The sequence below is a fragment of the Gopherus evgoodei genome, chromosome 10 (genome assembly GCF_007399415.2).
Source record: "Gopherus evgoodei ecotype Sinaloan lineage chromosome 10, rGopEvg1_v1.p, whole genome shotgun sequence".
Lineage (NCBI taxonomy): Eukaryota > Metazoa > Chordata > Testudines > Testudinidae > Gopherus > Gopherus evgoodei.
In genome coordinates, this window is record NC_044331.1 from 39,898,830 (window position 1) to 39,920,027 (window position 21,198).

Genomic DNA, 21,198 nt, shown 5'->3' on the forward strand with positions numbered 1-21,198 from the left:
TGTGGTACCAGCCTGCAGCAGAGCCATCAGGCAGAGAGTAGATCCCAAAGGCTAAGGGAGAAGCTCGTAGACTGAGTTCCCATTTCAGGGGAATTGCTTTCCTCCTGCTGAAGATTTCTGTCCTGGTAAAGCGTCCTCAGGGCCTTGGCTGAGAGGACACAGTCCAGCCTGCCTGTGTGCTAAGAGCCAGAGCAGCAGAGTTCACCAGCAGAGCCCATGCTTTGCCAGCTCCTAGTGGGACCCAGCAGGCAGACGGTGTGAAAGCGCAGCCCTAATCAGCCAGCAGGCTGCCGGCTATCCAGCAGCTCCAGAGGGCACCCGCCAGTGCAGATGTCAGTGGCCCTCTTTAAATAGTTCCAGGGACAGAGGCAGAAGGCAGGGAGTCAACTCAGTTGCTGTTAATAATCAGTATGGCTTCTGCTCCAGTCAGACCAATCCAGAGCCCTCCTCCCTGCTAAGGCCCTGCCACTTCACATCAGCAGCGACAGGCTAGCCAAGCAGAACACAGTAATTCAAACTGAAAGTCAGCTGGTACAACATGAGCAGCCAGAGGATCGGTGCCCCATCGTGCTAAGTGCTGCACATAAACAAACAGAGCAGGGTGGAGCCCCTACCCCAGAGACCTTCTGAGCCAATTTAAGACACATGGCAGGGGGGAGGGGAAGGAGGGAGCATGCACTGTGAGGAACAGGAAGGACAGTGAGGGCAAGAGACATTGGTGTGATATGACGTCACAGATTAGTTACATTCATGTTTGTACTACATGTAACTTGTTACATACATGTAACTAGTCTATGACTTATTGCTGCTATCTTCGAGTTCTCCATTCCCTCCATGTCCCCACACTCATCACACCTGTCCATGTTACACCACACACCTTTGTTTATTAATGGTATCAGTATTCTGACTGGCCCGGCCCTTCCTTGTTGGTAGTTTACCAGACTTCACAACCTGGACTCCATCCTCTCTGCTGCTCACTTCAGGAGCCCTGCAGGGTGACAGCTCCTTTCTTTCTTGCTCTGTTATTTCTGAGCTACTTGCCTGCAAACCCTACCTACTTCTGAGACTTACTGATTCAGCTTTTCCTTCCTCTGTCATCACATGCCCCACACCCCTCCTGGACCTTTTATAGATCCCAGATGGGACCACTGTGATCCTCTAGTCTGACCTCCTGCATAACACAGTTTACAGGACATTCCGGGATTCATTCCAGTTGGAACCAGAGTAGATCTTTTAGAAAAACATCCAGTCTTGACTTAAAAATTGCCAGCAATGGAGAATCCACCACAGCCCTTGGTACATTGTTCCAACGGATAGTTACCCTCACTGTTAAAAATGTGCATCTTAATTTGTCTAGCTTCAACTTCCAGCCATTAGATGTGTTGTGCTTTTGTCTGCTAGACTGAAGAGCCCTTTATTAAAGTTTTGTTCCCCATGTAGGTACTTATAAACTGTGATCAAGTCACCCCTTAACCTTCTCTTGGTTATGGATTGAGCTCCCTGATTGTTTCACTACAAGGCAGATTTTCCAACCCTTTAATCATTCTCGTGGCTCTTCTCTGAACCTCCCCCCCCCAATGTATTAACTTCCTTCTTGAATTGTGGACACCAGAACTGGACAATGTATTCTAACAGTGGATCTTTCCTATGGATCTGCATCCCTCTCCCCTCACCCAATATCCCAGTCTTAACCCTGTCTCTTTCTTAACCATGCACACACACCATTCCCAGATCTCCACTACCCTATCCATATCCCTGAGCTCAAACAGATCAACCCAGACCTCTAGTGGTTCTGTATTTGCTCTCCCTCCCTACAGACATGCCAAAAACCCCTCAGTCTTCACCCTTGAGCCACATTATTTTTGAGGGCAAATGGATTCCACCCTATCAAATATCTCACTGGAACGGTCACACACCTAATCAGACCAAAGTTCAGAAGCGTCCAAGACAAGGTTGCATGTGGAATCTTAACTCTGCCCCCTTGGGCATATGTATTCTTGCAATAGCATTAAACCATATTATCGTGCAGTTCTCAAACAACACAATACAGTACAACAGTTTTCACAATACATGCTGCGTCTTGCAAAGTTTTAATTCCTTTCATTGTCATAATGGCCCAGCATACTTTTATTGTTTAATTCTTTTTTACATACATCTTTATTGTCTCTATATCTTTAGAGTCCTTATCTCTGCTGTACATTTTATTTTCAACAACTAATTAAGAAGTTAACTTAGCTGTGAATTTAATTAGCCTATCTATATTCCAGCAAGATGGCAGTATTATGCTAGCTAGGTACTTAAACAGACCCATCACTGATGTAGCTCAGAATATCTGTGCTACGATGTTTAATCTATGGTATTCTGGGTATATATGATTTTGTGTGTATTCTTCATATATGTGAATTTCATGGACTCCAAGTAGGGCACACAGAATACTACATAGCACTACAACATGCTACACTTGTGAATCTAACGTATCAGGAAAAATTAGGTATAACACATGATCATGTAATTGAAAGGTGGTATCATAGAAGCAGTGGCACAAGGGGGCAGAGTTAAGGTTACACATGTATTACCTCAACCATTTCCTGATTTTTAAATCCTTACCTGTGCAACCTTAATGTTCTATTAACAAGTTTGTTTGTTTGTTTTAATAGAGTTTCATACGTGTTTTTTTCTTGAAAAGAAAATGCATTGGATGATCTTCAGACTCCAGGACTTCAGAGCTGCATTGCAATGCATTTCAGATAGCACAGATAAATTCCATAACCAGGCACTCTGGCTACATGCCTGCTCTGTTAAATTTCCCAATGCAATTCCCATTGACTTCACTGATGCAGAATCAGGTCCCTTCGGTTCTCTGAATTTGAGTAAGACTCCAGGTCAATGCATTTCTCAAGTGCCACCAAAGCAGAGGCCTCTCTGATTCAGGGTAGGGTTTTCAGGGGTCTGGTTTTCGACTGGAACCCCTGGTCGAAAAGGGATGCTGGTGGCTCCGGTCAGCACTGCTGACTGGGCTGTTAAAAGTCCGGTCAGCAGCACAGCAGGACTGCCCTGACTCTGCACAGATCCCTGGAAGGGCCCGGTATGTCTGGCCTCTAGGTGCAGGGGCAGCCAGGGAAGCTCCATGCGCTGCCTCTGCCCCAAGCGCCAGCTCCACAGCTCCTATTGGCTGGGAACTGTACAGTGCCACCTGGCCACACCTCCATCTAGGGGCCGGACATGCCATCTGCTTCAGGAAGCAGCATGGAGCTAGGGCAGGCAGGGAGCCTGCCTTAGCTCCCTGTGCTGCCTACGGGGAGCCGCCTGAGGTAAGTGCCGCCGGGCAAGAGCCCGCACCCTGAACCCCCTGCCCCAGGTTGGAACACCCTCTCGCACCCTCTAATATCCCACACCCCAACCCCCTGCCCCAGGTAAGAACCCCCACCCTCACTCCAAACCCCTCTGCCCCAGCCCAGAGCCCCCTGCTGCACCCCAAATCCCCATCCCTGGCCTCAGCCCAGAGCCTGCACCCCCAGCCAGAGTCCAGCACCCTGAACCCCTCATTTCTGGCCCTACCCTGGAGCCCTCACCCCCTCCCTCACCCCCTCCCACACCCACATCCCCTGCCCCAGTCCAGTGAAAGTGACTGAGTGTGGGAGAGAGTGAGCAACGGAGGAAGGGAGGGTGGAGTGAGTGGGGGGGATAAGGCCTCAGAAAAGGGGCAGGGCAGGGTCTTAGGGCAAGAGTGGGGCCAGGGCATTCGGTTTTGTGCAATTAAAAAGTTGGCAACCCTAATTCAGAGCCCTTCTTCAGCAACTATGAACCTTATGAGTCTGGCTAGAAAACCTCCATCAGACCCACTTCCCCTTACCAATTTGCAGCAGATTGGCTGATTAGCCCTTTCACAGCAAAGCTGCCTGTCAGTTAGCTGCACATGGACAGCAAACTGAAGTTTTACCAATGGGACGCTGATGCAGAGCGATTAGGTGACTCAGCCAAAGTCACACAGCGAGTCAGGGACAAGAGCCAGGACTAGGACTCAGGAGCACCTGGTTCCCAGGCTCCAGCTATAACCTCAAGATCAAGGGCAGATCATGTACAGAGCTGAAAGCTCGCGGAGTGCTGTGTACCTGCTATCTGAAGCAGTGCTAACACAGTTAAGCAGAGCTGGCGATACCCCATAGACCTGCACTGGTTTAGTTTTGTTTCACTGAGAATTGACGATAATGCCCTGGATACTGATTAACATGCTTTGTTCATTATTAATTCTTGTCCCACCTGCCTTGATAGTGGGAACTGAGACTGCTCCAGTAAATGGGCTGGGAGGTTTGCCTCATTTCCCTGTGGTCTCTCCAGCTGCCTCGGTAGCCGTGTCCTCAGCTAAATCACTGTTTTCAAAACACTGAAGAATCACAGCGATATCCCTACGTCACCTCCATGAGAGCAAGACGGGTGGACAGTGGCAGCAGCAATCCACTCATGGCACGACAGCCTATCACCTCAGGACACCACTAACCTCTGTGAGACAGATACCGAAAGGTCCTGCACTTTAAGCACAGACAAAAGAATTATGCCTCTGACTTTATCTTGCCCTGGAGGTTGGAACGAATGGCTCCAGAAATCGCAGTCACTGGAAACAAATGGACAATGGGTGCTAACAGATTCCAAGTATTCTGGGCCAGATCCCTAGCTGGTGTAAAGTGGCAGAGGCTGCTGATGATTATACTAGCTGAGAATCTGGCCCTCTCTTTCTACAATGCTAGGTCCCCGAGCCAAACCTTTTGCAATCAGCCTTGTTCCTTGCTCTTCATAATGCCTCTTTCCCTGTTTTATTCCCTCAAAGTTCGCTAGATGGCAGAGAGAGAAAGTATTGGGACCAATATTTATTTGGGCTACAGAGTTGTAGCTATAATAAACATTTGACATTCTTCATCTGATACTGCCAATAGAACTTCCTCGTCTCTTTGCCTGAAGTCAGCTTGGAGCCCTCCCAGTGCCCCATCCTGTTCAAGTTTAACACAGCAGGAAGCACTGTCTGGTAGTTAAAGCCATGCAGTGAGTGTCAGGATGCAGGGGTTCTAGTCGCATGTCTGCCCCGAATCACTCAGAGTATGTCTACACCACCCGCCGAATCAGCGGGTAGTGATTGATCTATCAGGGATCGATGTACATCGATCCCCAAACACACTCCCCGTCGACTCCGGAACTCCACCAGGGCGAGAGGTGGAAGCGGAGTCCACGGGGGAGCGGCGGCCGTTGATCCTGCACCAGAAGGATGCGAAGTAAGTCAATCTAAGTCACTCTAAGATACGTCAACTTCAGCTATGCTAGTCTCATAGCTGAAGTTGCGTATCTTAGATCAATCCCCACCCCACCCCACCCCACCCCCACCCCAGTGTAGACCAGGCCTTTGAGTCACTTTCTTTCTCTAAGATTCAGTGTCCTTCCCTGCGGATAATATCTGCCTACCTCAGGGGTGCATGAAGGGGCTTAATCTGTAGTGACGTGATTGAGACCCTCAGATGGAAGGCCACACATGGCCAGTATGAAACAAGACCTTTAATAAAGCAGCAACCACGTTCGCCAAATCACACAGTAGATAACGAGCCAAGGCAGGGGATGGGCCCAGCTACACTCTAACTGTGATTCAAGTAGCCGTCTTCCAACCCAGACACAACATGGTTCCACAGGGCAATAGCTGTGATCCTGAATGGTATTAGAACCTTGACCATTCAATTCCTTAGAGTACTTTGAGGGTGCAATTAAAGTCCTTTCTGTAGCTCAAAATGGAGCCACATTCAATAAATGGCCACACTTAATGCCTAGATAGCACTTCTAGTCTGTAGATCTCAAAGCATTAGCCCTGTTTGACAGATAGGGAAACCAAGGCATTAAATGGAACCCAGGTGGCCTGACTCCCTCCCCATGCTCTGTGCACTGTACCATGCTGGGCACAGCCCTCCAGCAAAGCTGCTCTAATGAGATGGAAAGGCTGGCTTTATACCACACATCACAAGTGAGAAAAAATATCCCTGTCTGCACGTCAGGGAATTACGTCTAGCTCCTGTCCTGCTAGTAGGAATAGTTTTATCTTTTCACATAAGGATCTCAAAGCACACACGAATGAACTGGGCCTCGCTGAGGTAGGAATTACACACGAAAACTGCGCTAGCCAGACACCTTCTTTAAACACAGCTGCTGGCAGTACAAGTCTGTACCTCTGCCTGATTCCCCCCCCCCCCCCGACAATCCCAGCTCTGGGGCATGAGGCTCCAAGCCCTAAGGAATGGGTGTTGGTTGTGTCTTTCTGGGGTACCATCCTGGAACTGATTTTCCCAAACACTGCTGGGAACTCTGGCCTAGATCCTCAGAAGTATTCAGGCTCCTAATGCCCATTGATTTCAGTGATAGTTAGGAGCCTAAATACCTTTGAGGATCTGGGTCTCTCTTCACTCTAGTGCAAAGTGCTAGAAAGCAAAGCATTCCCCTCCCCCACTACTCCTGCCACCCCTAGAGCTCGCTCTGCTCTGTGGCAATGAGATAAAACAAAGCTGAAAGAGGCTGAGAGCTGAGGGAGCAGCAAGCAGGATTAGAGGAAGTGGCAGAAATCCGGCTCATTTAGGAAGGATTTTGCTTGCTGGCATCAGCCGCCTTCCAGACATGATCTCTGGGCCCACAGCATGGACATGATCAGCAAAAGCAGCATTTCCTGAGAGGGGTCGAATTAGACCACACAGATTATTCATACTCTTTATTTGCAATGGAGCTATCAGTACTGGTCCGTCACTCATCTTGGGCTTGGATTTGAAACACTCTGTGGAGGATTTGGGGGGAGGCTTTAACTGTGAATACTATTGCCGAGATCTGCAAGCCTAAGTGTGTCACAATGTGTTCTGTAGGAATGAGCACAACACTGGGAGTCAGGAACTCCTTCAATCTATCTAGTCATGGCTCTGCCCCAGGCTTGAGACACTTTGGACAATCATGAGAGTTTTGTGCCTCAGTTTCCCCCTCTGTAGAATCAGGATAGCACTTACCATATGGGAAGCACTGCTGAATGATGAAAGGAAAATCAGAAGGAGGGAAACTGCACCCCTCATTGCTTAAAAGCACCCCCACTTCCATCTGTACGTTCCTGGTCAGGAGATCGCACCTCGTCCCACAGACATACACCTGACCACCATTATCCATGCATTGGTGACTGACACTCACTTCTGGAAATGTGGCCACGCACCCTTGAAAATACAACATCCAATGGCCCATCCAGCTAGCGAGGTCAACTTTGGGATTCCTCTTTCTGCGCAGACTCTCTTTTGTTGGATACAGAGCCCTTTGTCTTGACAGTCCAAGCCCTCCCTGGGATCAGCTCTTGGAAACTGCCTCTCCATTCGTGGCCACACGCCTCCCAGTAAGCAACATTCCAGTAGAGCAACCAACCCAAAAAGTATCAGAGGGGTAGCCGTGTTAGTCTGGATCTGTAAAAGCAGCAAAGAATCCTGTGGCACCTTATAGACTAACAGACGTTTTGGAGCATGAGCTTTCGTGGGTGAATACCCACTTCGTCAGATGCATGTAGTGGAAATTTCCAGGGGCAGGTATATATATGCAGGCAAGCTAGAGATAATAAGGTAGTTCAATCAGGGAGGATGAGACCCTGTTCTAGCAGTTGAGGTGTGAAAACCAAGGGAGGAGAAACTGGTTTTGTAATTGGCAAGCCATTCACAGTCTTTGTTTAATCCTGAGCTGATGGTGTCAAATTTGCAGATGAACTGAAGTTCAGCAGTTTCTCTTTGAAGTCTGGTCCTGAAGCTTTTTGCTGCAGGATGGCCACCTTAAGGTCTGCTATAGTGTGGCCAGGGAGGCTGAAGTGTTCTCCTACAGGTTTTTGTATATTGCCATTCCTAATATCTGCTTTGTGTCCGTTTATCCTTTTCCGTAGCGACTGTCCAGTTTGGCTGATGTACATAGCAGAGGGGCATTGCTGGCATATATTACATTGGTGGATGTGCAGGTGAATGAACCAGTGATGGTGTGGCTGATCTGGTTAGGTCCTGTGATGGTGTCGCTGGTGTAGATATGTGGGCAGAGTTGGCATCGAGGTTTGTTGCATGGATTGGTTCCTGAGCTAGAGTTACTATGGTGTGGTGTGCAGTTACTGGTGAGAATATGTTTCAGGTTGGCAGGTTGCCTGTGGGCGAGGACTGGCTTGCCACCCAGGGCCCGTGAAAGTGTGGGATCATTGTCCAGGATGAGTTGTAGATCCCTGATGATGCGTTGGAGAGGTTTTAGCTGGGGACTGTATGTGATGTCAGTGAAGTCCTGTTGGTTTCTTTCTTGGATTTGTTTTGCAGTAGGAGGCTTCTGGGTACACGTCTGGCTCTATTGATCTGTTTCCTTATTTCCTCGTGTGGGTATTGTAGTTTTGAGAATGCTTGGTGGAGATTTTGTAGGTAAAAGGGTAGGCTTGTGCGTGCACAAGACAGATCTGTCCCAGGAGCTGGACCTAGACTATGAAACTCACTCCTGCAAGCATCAAGAGTGACCACGGATTCAATGTCTTTTCTCACACATGCCCCTAGCCCAAACTCACTTAAAGTGCCCTGAATATGAGGACCAACTTGGCAGGATGCAGGTGGGAAAGTGTCCGATTATTACAGACCTTATTGGCCAATGCGAGAGAAGCTGCAGAGAAGAAAGGATGGCAATGAACTAGTTAATTCAAGATGGGACTGGCACTCAGCTGAATCCATCTGGCATAAGCTTTCCACCTATTTGTTTTTGTCATGCAGGGCATAATAATAGCATCATCATGACACTGAATCCCATTGTTTGCTTCTTCACTCAGTCCTGGATTAATAGCCCTGGAAACTGAAGTTCTCTAGGTTTATACCAGGCAACAGCTGTGCAAGATTCCCCCACAATGGTCTGTCAAAAATGTCTCATCCCTGAGACGGGACATCTGCCACCAGGATCCAGTGAACCTCCCTGATTCTTGGCTGAGATGGCTAACAAGGGAGACAGTGCTAATTGTGGCGCATTTTGAGAAGTGGACACTCCACTGGGCTGATCATCAGATAATGACAGTAAACAGAGCTCTGTATATAAAGTGATCACTTGGCCATGCAAATTCCATGCATGCATGGCTGCCCGCCTTTCTGAAGCTGCTACAGAATTTTCTTCCAGAATCCAATCTCATTTAAAGAAGAGAGTAACTATGGGTAAAGTTTTGACCTAAGTGATTTAGGAGGCTAAATTCCATTGAAAGCACAATGAGAGTTAGGCTCCTAAGTGTCCACATCACCTTTGAAAATGAAACTTCAGCTCCTAACTCACCTAGGAGTTTTAGAACATTTTATATGAAAAAGCCCTCAGAACATAAGCTATAAACTAATGCAGCAATATCTGCCCGAGTTTGCAGACAGCCTGAAACAAAAGCTCTGAAAAAGGTGTGAGCTGCGCCATTCAACTCAGTAGCTCAATCATCAATTTTGTAAGGCACCCGAATCCCCATTTAGTAAACTAGTTGGGCTGCCTGGTGAAGGCCAGCTGCCGTGGTGCCATCAACTGAGAGAGGCCAGAGAAAGTCCACACTACAGGAGAAATGGTGGATACAGTAAGTGCGCTAAGCACCTTGATCCAAAACCCCACTGAAGTCAATGGAAAGACTCCCACGGACTTTTATAAACTTTGAATTAGGCCCTAAGTGAGGAGCTAAGCGGAGTCTGATTCTGGACAAAGCATTGTTAGAGGCTGAGATTGGTCTAAGGCCGACTCAGGGGATCTTAATATTAGGAGAGAGGAGGGAAAAAGCAGCATCTTATACTATGGGACTGTGCTGAGTCAGGGTTTTAACATGCAGGCCTTTTCATCTGCACAGAGCTCTTTAGCTCTTTTGTTATTTGTGAGGAGACCAAGCAGCTTTTGAAGACTGAGTTCCTGCTTGGCTGAACAGTGAATGGCCTGTATTATGAAGGTGAAGGGGGTGGAGGTGGGATCAGTGATGTGCAAGGTATTCTATTGCAGTGGAGACCACAGAAGTTAATACCCAGGGCTTTCAAGCTCTGGGAATATGAGCCAGGAGAGCCAGAATATGCCTGGTGTGGATTCCCTTGCTGTTTGTGCTGTATATCAGTGCTGATCACTAGAGATAATGGGAAAGACGCATCGGTGGCATAGGGGTTAGAATCTCCTCCCATTCTAACAGCTTTCCAGCTATACACAAGTACATAAGTAACCACCAAAGCCACCTCTCCTGCCCAATCACAGTGTGCACTGCTGCTAATGGAGAGAATTGCTATAGGTTGAGTGGACTGAAGGCTAAATTCAGCCCTTGCATAAGTACATACAATTCTTTCCAGGACTGATTCTAGTCCCCAGAGGATACTAGGGTAAGGAGTTGGCTACATGGGAAAATTGACCGGAATAGCTATTGCCAAGTAAACTATTCCAGAATAGCCCTCTGTATAGACAAGCCCTCCGACCTGTCTGCCCAAAGCTAACAAGATGGAGAGGAAGAGGAACTGAATACACCAAGCATCTGACAAAGTGGGTATTCACCCACAAAAGCTCATGCGCCAATATGTCTGTTAGTCTATAAGGTGCCATAGGACTCTTTGCTGCTTTTACAAATCCCAGACTAACATGGCTCCCCTCTGATACTGAATACACCAAGTGGGTCAGGTACAGGATTGCATACACCACATGTGTAACATTGCACATTGCAACACCCCATGTGCATCAACAGGCAGAAAGTGGCATCCTGCACTGAATGCAGTAAAGTGAAGTGTCTGGTAAATGCTTATGTGCATTAAAACTTTACCCAACACTGAATCAAAGAGTTGAGCACAGTGTGTAAAACAAGCCAAGGAAATGGCCAGTTAAACTGCAGAGGGATGTGCCAGATAGCCCAGGTTCCACTGATTCGTTGTTAAAAGATGCAGAATGATGAGTGCAACAGGATTAAGAAAAAAAGAAATGCCTTTTTGCACCTTGTAGTGAGGTTGCCTGGCTCCCAGCTGCCCCTGAGGATGAAGAGCCCAGCTGGAGGCCGGACTGGGTGGAGCTAAAGAGCTCCGAGCCCGCCCCACAAAGGGTCAAGTGCCGACCCGGAAGTATAAAAGCGGGCCCTCCGAGCTCAGTGAGGCCCCAGGGGCTGGAGCGAGTGGACATTCCTCCGGGCGCTTGGGATTGGCAGACTCCTGCAACCCAGGGTAGCCACCCAGAGTGGCGCGAACTTCCCCGTGCTCATAGTCCAGAGGAGCTGCCAGAGCTCCCCTCCAGCCCCGGCTGGGATGAACCCATGCGTCTGGACCCTGCGGAGGATGACCCCAAGATCCAGGTAAGCCCCGAGGGGGAGTCGGGAAGTAGCCTGGAGGCAGGTGACTCTAGTCTGGCTGCAGCAGAGCCAGAGCCAATGTCAGTGTGTTGCGGCCTGGATCCCCACTGACACAGCAGCAAGTTGCCTGCCGCTGTTAGGGCCATGGGCTGGGACGCAGAGGAGTGCGCGGGCCTGCATCCTCCCTGCAACCCCACTCACGGGTGGCAGTCTCCCCCTTTGCCCCAACGCTCAGGCCCAGAAGCTTGGGCCTCTTATCTTGTATAGACTGAACTGCTTGCTCAGCCCCTGCCTGAGGGTCTGGGCCCGGAACTGCTGTTGTCACCGCAGGTAGTGAGGCGGCCTGGCTCCCAGCTGCCCCAGAGGGGGGTGAACCCCCTCTCCCAACAGCGGACTTCTACACACCTCTACACACTAGGGGATCTGGGGGTGGAGGAGATTAAAAACCACACAGAGTGCAGTGCAACCCTGAGAAAGGACTATAAAAATGGTCCCTTTCTACTCAGCAAATCTGCTTTCTTCATGTAACCAGAAAATAAGCTCCTGCTCCCTTTTCCTCCCATTAGCCCTGCAGAGCCAGGAAGCCTATAAAGAAGGAAGCTGGATTCTATCCCAGCTCCTGTATCATCATAGATTTGTTAAGCAAGGCCCAGTTGCAGAACTGATGTTGCTAGTGATGCGTGAGCCAGAAAACAACCCAACTTAGATGCAGAGCTTTCATGGCCAGGAGGGACCATTCCGATAATCTAGTCTGACGTTCTGCATAGCACAGGCCAGAGACCCTCACCCAATCGTTAACGCATCAAGCCCACTATTCAATGTTTAGATCCCACTTTGCTAGTAAACAAAGCACTGTTGACCTGAAATTAACAAGAGACACTAAACATAGAAGCCCATGATGCCATTAGAGACTTTTTCCCCCTAACAGAACCACCTCAAACAAATGAACATTTAAAAGCAGCAGTCAAAGAACTGGCAGGTCATTCCAGATCCCTGTGACAGGCTGGGTGGCACAAGGATGAAGTTACTGATAGACCAGGCTGCCATTGTTGAAGTCCACAGTGGTTTCTTTAACTCAGTCTGATCCTGCACCGCCCTTACCATGGATTCCAAGGTGAGGTTTTATCTGACTTAGGAGGCGAGGGCCCCGAAGGAGCAGGTTATAACTTGGGTCCACCCACAATAGGGTTAAAAAAGTTACACTTCAGTCATCCAGTCTGACTTCCTACATCATCCCCACCTCTCCTTTATCTCCCGTCCTTGACGCTTGGCTATGCTGCTGCTTTAACCTTTTGTCCCACTGCTTGCAGGGTCTAGATGGGAGGGCACCAGACCTGTGTTCTGTTCCCAGCTCTGACACTGACTCGCTTTGTTTTCTCGGATGAGTCCCTTAGGTGCCTTTGAAAATCCCAGTCTAAGGGAGTTGGGCACCTAATTCTCCTTAGATCCTTTGAAAATCCCAGCTTTAACCCCTCTGTGCCTCAATATCCCCATCTGTAAAACAGGGAGAGCGAAGTGCAGCCCAGCTCTGTAACGTGCATTGACTTCTACAGCAGAAAAGTGGCTAAAGACTATTACTAATGGCTCTGTTAAACAATACTGACTTTTGTTCCACCTCCAGCTCCCCACTCTAGTCCTCGCATCTTGGGTTACTGTACTATCCCTTCCTTTCTATTGTAACCTTGAAAGTATTGATTTGGATTAAAAACATACCAGACACTAGCTGGCACATTGTCAATCCTAGAGATGGTAAGATTGCAATCCTCTTCCCTCCGCCACTTTGTCTCCTCTGAAGAGCTAAACCAAGCTGTCTCGTGCCTGTATCCTGTCACCTGAGTAGCACTTGTACTGACCTTTTTTAATAGGCTCTTTTCTTACACAGTAGGGCCCAGACCACAAAAATCCATGGGCCTGTGTAACGCAGCACTATCACGCCATACACATTACACACAAACAAATTATGTCAGAAAAAACATGACTGAGACTGCTTGCTGCCCTCAAAAATTAGTAAAGGCAGAATTAAAGTTGCCTGTGCAACCTTAATTCCCCACGGCCCCTTGTGCATTATAATAATCTATAATATATATGATCCCACGCTATTTTTTCCAGCCTCTTTCAGTACCCAGAATGGATGGTGCTAACTGAATGAGCAACATTCCAGTATTTTGCTTTATCTTTACTGCACCTGTGTGGCACCAGGCCTTATTTGGTGTCCACTATTTATTGCATGCTGCTCTGAAGGCAGAATTATTAATTTCCTCAAGGGCTTTTCTCTGGCACTCATTACTATAGTACCTGAGTGCTTCACAACACCCCTGTGAGGTGAGGGGTGGTTGTTATGGGGAATGGAGACCCAGAGAGATTAAAGTCAGAAGCTTCCACTAACTTTGGGTGCCCAATTTGAGACACCTAGGCCCTGATTTTTAGAGTCCTTAACTTTCTATAGCACTTGATATGTTCACCACACAGCTTCCATTGACTTCAGCTGTGGTCAAGAGTGCCCAGACCCCTGGGTAGCAAGTCAAGAAAATCAGACCCATGGGTAGCAAGTCAAGTACCCAGAGAATGAGGAATACACGAGTGACCACCACCTGTGAAGTATGGTTTCAATGACTTGCTCAAGAATCACACAGGAACTCCGTGGCAGAGGCAAGGACAGAATCCAGCTCTCCAAGGCAGCATTCAACTCCCTTAACCATACAAGCACCTTTTCTCTTCCTGCAGCCCCCTGTCTCATTCACTATGCCCCTGCCGACTTCTGCAACAGACAAAACAGGTTCTTGTAGTCAACAGCCTCCTTTGCTACATAACCCTGATGCATCCCTCGAGCAGGTCCCCATCCTGTGCACTGAATTAGGCAGGGGTCCTGTGGAAAAAACAGTATGTGGTCATGCAATTAAAGAATGCACAATAATGCACACACACAAGGGGGCTGGATTAAGATTGCATAGACAACCTTAATTTTGGCATTTCCTAATTAGTCAGTGCTTTATTTTGCAGCCTTAACAGTGTTCTTTTAACATAGGAAATTACACCCATGCAAAACCCTGCTTTTATTAAAAAAAAAAAGGCAAAACCCCTTATTTTTCCCCTAGCCTCATCATTGGAAATGGCAGACCCATTTTCACTGAAATTTCCCACAGAAAATCAGCCAGACACTCAGCATGAAAAATTTCAGCCCAAATGGTGATCCTTTAGCAAAACAACAAGCAACTCAAAACAGGGGTTTATAATGGAAAATGTCAGGTGTCCTTAATAATATGCAGCAGCCCCATCTATAATCTCTGAAGACAACACAGCAGCTTCACTACAATATCCTAGTTCTTTAATCCTGTCCCCTCAGGGATGCCTCTGATTCTGCTTTCTAGATGGCTATCCACACCCCAGCTACAGATGCCAACAATAAGTGCCTCTTTTAAGATACTAGGACTCCTCCACATTAGTTAGCTAGGGTTCCAATGAACTCCTCTCTGATCCCTGCTGCTGCACCAGCGCGACAGCTCCTACTTCAGATTCAAGCACAGGCAGTCATCCCTGCTCATACGTGAAGGCTACTGCCAGCCAAACACCAACCCTTTGCACAGAAGGGTGGTTGTTCACTCTTGCTTCCCAAGTCCACCTTACCTGCTTCATCACTCTGGCTTTTGAGGTGAGCAGTGAGAACTGACAAGTCCTGAGGTGACCCCGGAAAGGCTGACATGAAGAAGTCTGTATGCAGTGTTGTAACCACGTCGGTCCCAGGATATTGGAGAGACAAGTGGGGGGGAGGGAGAGAAGAGGTAATCTCTTTTATTGGACCAGTTTCTGTTGGCGAGCGAGACAAAGCTTTAAAAGTTTGAAAGGAACAAAATGAAGCCACCAAAGGACACTCCTGTGCGGGACAGGGATGGGGGGGAAAGGAGTGGGAGGTCTTTGCTTTCAGTCGCTCTGAGAGGCTGGGATGGCAGAGAGGAAGTGAGTCTGGCAGCGGCGGAGAGCTCTGGCAATCTGCACTTGTCTGATATACAGAGGCCAGGAACTGCTCCAGGCTGGCAGAGCTGAGCAAACAGATGGAAAATTCCACCTGTTTACTCCCCTCTGATCCCAGGGAAGGACAGGCTGCTCCATCCTAAGGGCAGCAGGGGAGATGCAAGGATAGCCTCTGGCACAGGAGAGAGGAAAACTGGCATGAAGCACTTTGTTGCGGGGTGCTTCTGGCAGAGTTCAGATGAGCTCTGGATTCTTGGTGGGAGGGGACAGGAGGGCAAAGCTTGTTGGGATGAAGACAGGAGAGCCATTCTGGGCTGAGGTAGGGCAGAGCATTCAACGACATCTTGGGCTCCTGCTGAAATAGGTACCCGTGGAACCAGGAGTCCATCTCCCCAACAATCCTCATGTCCTTACTAGTTACCAAGCTGCAAATGCTTCCCCAGCCTCATCCACGGGCAGGCTGAGCCCTTCAGTCATCAGGTGGATTTACAACTGGACTGGAACTCAGGAGAGAGCCAGGTTTCTTGTGTGATCTCAGGCAAGTCACTTAGTATCTCTGTGCCACAGTTCCCCAGCTGTAAAGTGGGGCAAACACTTCTTTTCTCCCATAGTTTGGTGATACTACAGACCTTGACAGACATTTGGGTTTCATAGTCACTATGATGGGCCCAGTATCAGAACCTGCATAGATAACTTTAGTTCAAGGATGCAGAGTTTGAGCTCAATGTGCACCTGCCCTAACGCTGATGGGGGAGGAGTGACCTTTACACAGCATCTTCCATTCACAGATCCCAAAGTGCTTGACCACCTTCTATTGACAGTCACTTCGCCCGCCACTCGGAGCAGCAGGGAGCAAACATCTAACAGCAACACTATGCAAGAGCTCAGGTCAGAAAGCGAATGCCACTGCCCCAGCCAAATGCTCAGAGCCTCCTTTCTCTTGAACTATGTCCATCCTGCCTTAATTAAGAGGTAAGGAAAAGAAGCAGATCTGGGGAAAATGAGGAACAGGTCAGTCGCCTGACACTGCACCTCTTGACTTCTCCAACCATCCAAATCAGTAGATTTAGCTTGGGTGCAGCAAGATGCTGCCCTGGAATTAGACTTTCCTGAAAGACATGAGAGAGGAGTATTATAGGTATGCTCAGAGAGGTTTCTGGTGTGCGTAGAGCACTGCTTCAAGTGGTCAGCAGCCTGCCTTGTCTCACATACTGATGTGTGTATGGGGTGTGTATAGAGTTACAGATGTGCTGAAAATGCATTCTTAAAATGTGTTTGGGAGCAGTGCGGAAACTCAGTCCCCCCTAGACAAGGGAATGTGGATTTATTTACCTGTCTGACTGGCTTCATTGCAGGCAATGAAAGTACATTTACATCTAAGGTAAACAAAGCCATCAAGCTAAACAATTGGGGGAGAAAACCCTTCAACAATCACATCAGCTGATAAAATCTGCCCCCTAGGAAGCCTTCCTGGTTCTTCAGGCAGAGACAACAGACGTGAGTAATATAAGGGGTGCAAAACGACATTAGTTCCCCATGAATGTGGGGATAGAAGGAACAACACTCTTCGAGCCTGTGAAAGTTGGATCCCCTGGTGAGTTCGAAGGGCCAGGTATGTTGGTAACTTCCTGTAAGAAAACTGCTTACGCAATGACTGTAACTTGCTAAAATAAAGTGTTAGTTACTAGAAAGTGTGTTTTGTTTTGTCTGTAATCAGACCTGCCTCTTTTACTTTTGCTTAGTATCACTTAAATCTCTGTTCTTTGTTTATAAAAAAAAAAATTTTCTTAGCTTTTTCTAAAAATCATCTCACTGCTGTTATGCTGAAGCAAAGTGTGCATCTCCAGCAGGTGTGTGCACTGTCTTTTTGGAGGCAGAGAACTTCATAATTTCTGTGAGTGTCCAGCAAATGGAACTGGACACTGCAGGGAAATATCTCTGGTGAACTCGGGACCTGGGGTTCACAGATTGTTACCTGCAAGGCAAGGTTCAGACTGGCAGAGTCTCGACAAGCTGGCAGGTCAGAGAACTGACACGCAGCTTAGCAGCAGCAAAGCTCTCGCTCTCGGCTAAGGCAGAGGGGTACCACAGTGGCTCACAGCTCTATATGTCCTAAGGAGGATGTTTCACCACCCTTCTCCTTATTTCCCATATTCAGTAACACTTGTCCAGCCAGGAAGCACAGCAGTGCCTATATTTCAACAGCAGGTCGCTGACATTGCATCCATCTAGTGGTAACACATGAGAACTGAAAGCAATTGGAACTTCTGCTAGGCCCAGATGATCAGAGTCCAGAGGGAGATCCAGGAAAGAGCTACTCACCTATTCCCACTAAGTGCAGCAATGTGGTTCACATGGCAGGAAGTGTCTTGGAATATGCTTGCTCCAAGATGGATTTTGTATCTAAAGTTCCCAAGGAGGGGGAGGGAGCCTGGAGAGTGGTCTAAGAGGATTGTAGCTAGGAGTACTGAGATGAAACTGAGCAAGGGGGAATTTGAGCTGGATGGTGGGAAAATATCTCTCAACTCCAATATCTATTTGCCTGTAGAATAGTGTCCCGAAGGGAAATGGAAGCCTAGTGCTTGACGTTTAAAAGTGAACTAGGAAAAGCACTCCAGATAGGAAGGTGGGTAGGGGAGATAAGATGGCAGCCAAGAGGTATTTTCCTTCTCTGGTTTCTATTGTGGAAGTTATATATTTGTGCCAAGTGCCAGAATGAGCCAACTTCCAGAGCAAGGCCATCACTGGTGACAGGCAGACTCTGATGTGAAGGAATCAGAACCAGTTTCCATCCAACTGCCAAACTGGTTCAACAACTGGAAGAACAACTCTGCGGTCTCCTGTGTAACCAGAAAATAGCTGAAGTATTAAAAGTTCTTATAACCACTGAATAGTACAGTTGAAGGGATTTGGAAACTAGTTCCTGCCACCTACAGCTAGTTCTCACACTACGTGTGTCACAAACGGACACTTTTCTGGCTCACTGCCCCCCAGGAGATTCCAGGGCCAATCTAAGAATACCTTGCAGATCATCCAAGGATCCCCAAGCACTTGACAAATCTAAGCCTCCCAACCCTGCCATAGAAGTAGAGGAGGATACCCAAAAATTGCAGAATTCTGCAGCACACTGAAGCCCAGTTCTGAAACAGGCAACACTCTGTGGCCCAGCAACATGCCACTTAAGTCATCTCATAAAATTCCACTCAGAAGTGTGTATGAGCAAAACTCATATAAAGCTACCCCAATACATTAAAAACTAACAAAACAAATATTTGTTCATTAATTTATTGGGATAATTTTGTGTTAATTTTCAATTTATTGGAGTAGTTTAAAAATATTGCTCAATTCATTTTCAAGTGCCCTACTATCATGACACTAGCTAGTCTGCATCCTCTTTCAATCCACATACTCCATTGTCAGCAGCAGAGACCATCATTCCTGATAAGCATGTGAGTCTGAGACATGAGGACCATCACAAAGAGGATCTCCCAAAGGACTGGATAGAAACATTTATGTATGACAAGTTCCAACCCTGAACTGGAATGAGATAGAAGGACGAATCACAAAACCTGGGGACTATCACACAAAGAAAATGAAAAAGAACTTGGCAGATCGGTTCAGAGATCAGCCTTGACACTTACAGATCTGTATGTGCAGTTGTTATTGCTTGTAGTTTACTTCCATTTTAGTCTTTGGGGGTATTTACCCCACAGTAACAGGTGCAGAGGGATAATATGATTTTCGTCAGTGTATATCTAGGACCTGGAATCCACCCAGGATTAAATTCCTATCACTTTATGTTAAAAAAAAAAAATACCAAATTTGTTTTAACTCTCTAATATTCTCTAAAACCAGATAGAAAAAGTGCTAAGAACCCTGATACACAGCTTTTGCATATACTGCTGTAGGTATTTAGGGGTGGGTGGGTTGTTGTATGCATATGTCCATCTTTCTCTCTCTGAGAGGAGGCCATCTCACACTGGGATGGAGTGTGTCTACTGGTTAGGGCTGGGAATCGAGTGGCAGGACTCAAGTTCTATTCCTGGCTTTACCACTATGTATGTGTGGCTTATGCCATGTCACATTGTCTGTGCATATTTGTTTAGCCATCTGTAAAATGCAGATAATACTCATTTGGCTCAAGATTCCAAAGCTTAATGTCTACCAAGTGCTTGGAGATCCTCTGATGAAAGGCGTTATAGGAGTACAAACTGTTACTGGTATCTGGCCCCTTACCATGCACAGATCTATAATGGGAGGCTGTTAGCTGCAAAGTTATAGGCATGGTGGCCCATAAAACTACTGCACCTTCCGTTTGTGTTTAAAAAGTCAGCTTGAGTCCAGAAACCTGGAGTGATTCCCATCCCAATCAATGGAACAAAATACATTTACAGGGGCATCATATGAAGAGGTAGAAGTTTATTGGAATATAAACATTTGGATAACATATAAGATAGAAAAACCCAACAACAACATATACAGACACTTGTTGGAAGCAGACGTCTGAGGTATTTATTCACTGCCTAGGCTATCACATTTTTTTTTTTAAATAGATAACAAAACTAGTAGCAAGGCTGCTGCTATTCAGTTAAAATGTCTTCTGGTCTGAATCCATTTGGAGATCATACACAGCAACCAAAGGACTGTGACACACATTCACATTTGTTCCAAGAGCCGATTGCTAACAGCTCCACCTGTGCAGTTTGAGGTTTATTTCTGAGCTGGACTCCATCCTTTCAATCTTCATGCACTACCAGAACACGCTGGTATAGAATGTTAAGAGACAGGAGGTGGCTCTCTATGCGGACCTGGTTTGGAAACCAGACAGCACATCTGCACCCACTTCATTCTGAAAACAGAGCGCGTGGCTGCTGCTGGCCCACTGTGCCTTTGCCTCCAGCTGGGCCCTTTTGGCCGCTTGTTGCGAGACCCTAGTTGCTCTGGAGTTTCACGATGATTAGACACACTGCAAAACGGAACACGTCACACCAGGAACAGTCCTTCCTGCAATATCAAAACCCCTGAGTGCCATACAATCTTCAACATTCTTAGTTAAATGGACTGGAGCTGAGGAGACACGCTCCCACTCCCAGCCCTCCACCCTGTATCTGGTGCTGGTTTCTATACCCCTATCCCTAAAACCTGGCAGCTCAGCAGGAATATCTGGATCTAAGCGAAATGTGCATCAAGCCAAGTGCTAGTATCAAGCTCAGGCTAGGGAGAGGGTTAGTATTCACAGTCTGAATGGCTGATCCTTGTAGCCAGCTAATGAAAGAGAATAGATTATTGTTGCAGCTTATTTTACTGAGGTATCTGTTACACATCCCAACTTTATTCTTTCCCTGAATTTGATAAAAACCAATCTGTTAGTCCCTGCCTATTTCCAGACTAGCTGTGTAAAGCTTATAAACGTCAATACTCTAGTAGTGTCAAAGCAGTTTATCGGTTCAGTGATTCGAGTGGCTTTCTGTGCAAGAAAACACAACGGTAGCACATGATACGCAAGCAAAACACCCAATATTAACCTCTGCTCCCCAGGACAAGAGAAGAAAGCATACGGAAAAGCAGATATCCTCTCCTATCCTTGGGAAATAATCCCCAGCCCCACCCCCAAAAAAGAAACAGGACAATTATAAAGATTCCCCCAACTCTGGAAAAAATATCAGAGTTTGAGACACTGAAATGCCCTGGAGGTCTGCAAGATTCACAAATGCGTTGGGGCCAAAGTTTGGTCCCCACAAATGCACGGATGCATACAGCTTCCACTGAAGGCAACAGGAGAGGGGATGCCCCAAGGCAGAATGCCTCAGGACAGGTGCATTATAAATAATTTGATTGCCGATTAAAAAGTCATCACAGTGTCTGCTAATGAGACCAACTAAGCCATACAATATAAACTAATACACACAGGC

At 47.3% G+C, this 21,198-nt stretch overlaps 1 long non-coding RNA gene across 1 annotated transcript; it reads left to right on the top strand.

The window, feature by feature from the left end:
- Positions 1 to 11,116: 11,116 nt before the first annotated feature.
- LOC115659160 lies at positions 11,117 to 16,993 on the top strand. Its single transcript, XR_004002463.1, has 3 exons — positions 11,117 to 11,320; positions 12,246 to 12,431; positions 16,075 to 16,993. It is a non-coding gene; the product is annotated as an uncharacterized LOC115659160 (long non-coding RNA).
- The last annotated feature ends 4,205 nt before the right edge of the window (positions 16,994 to 21,198 follow it).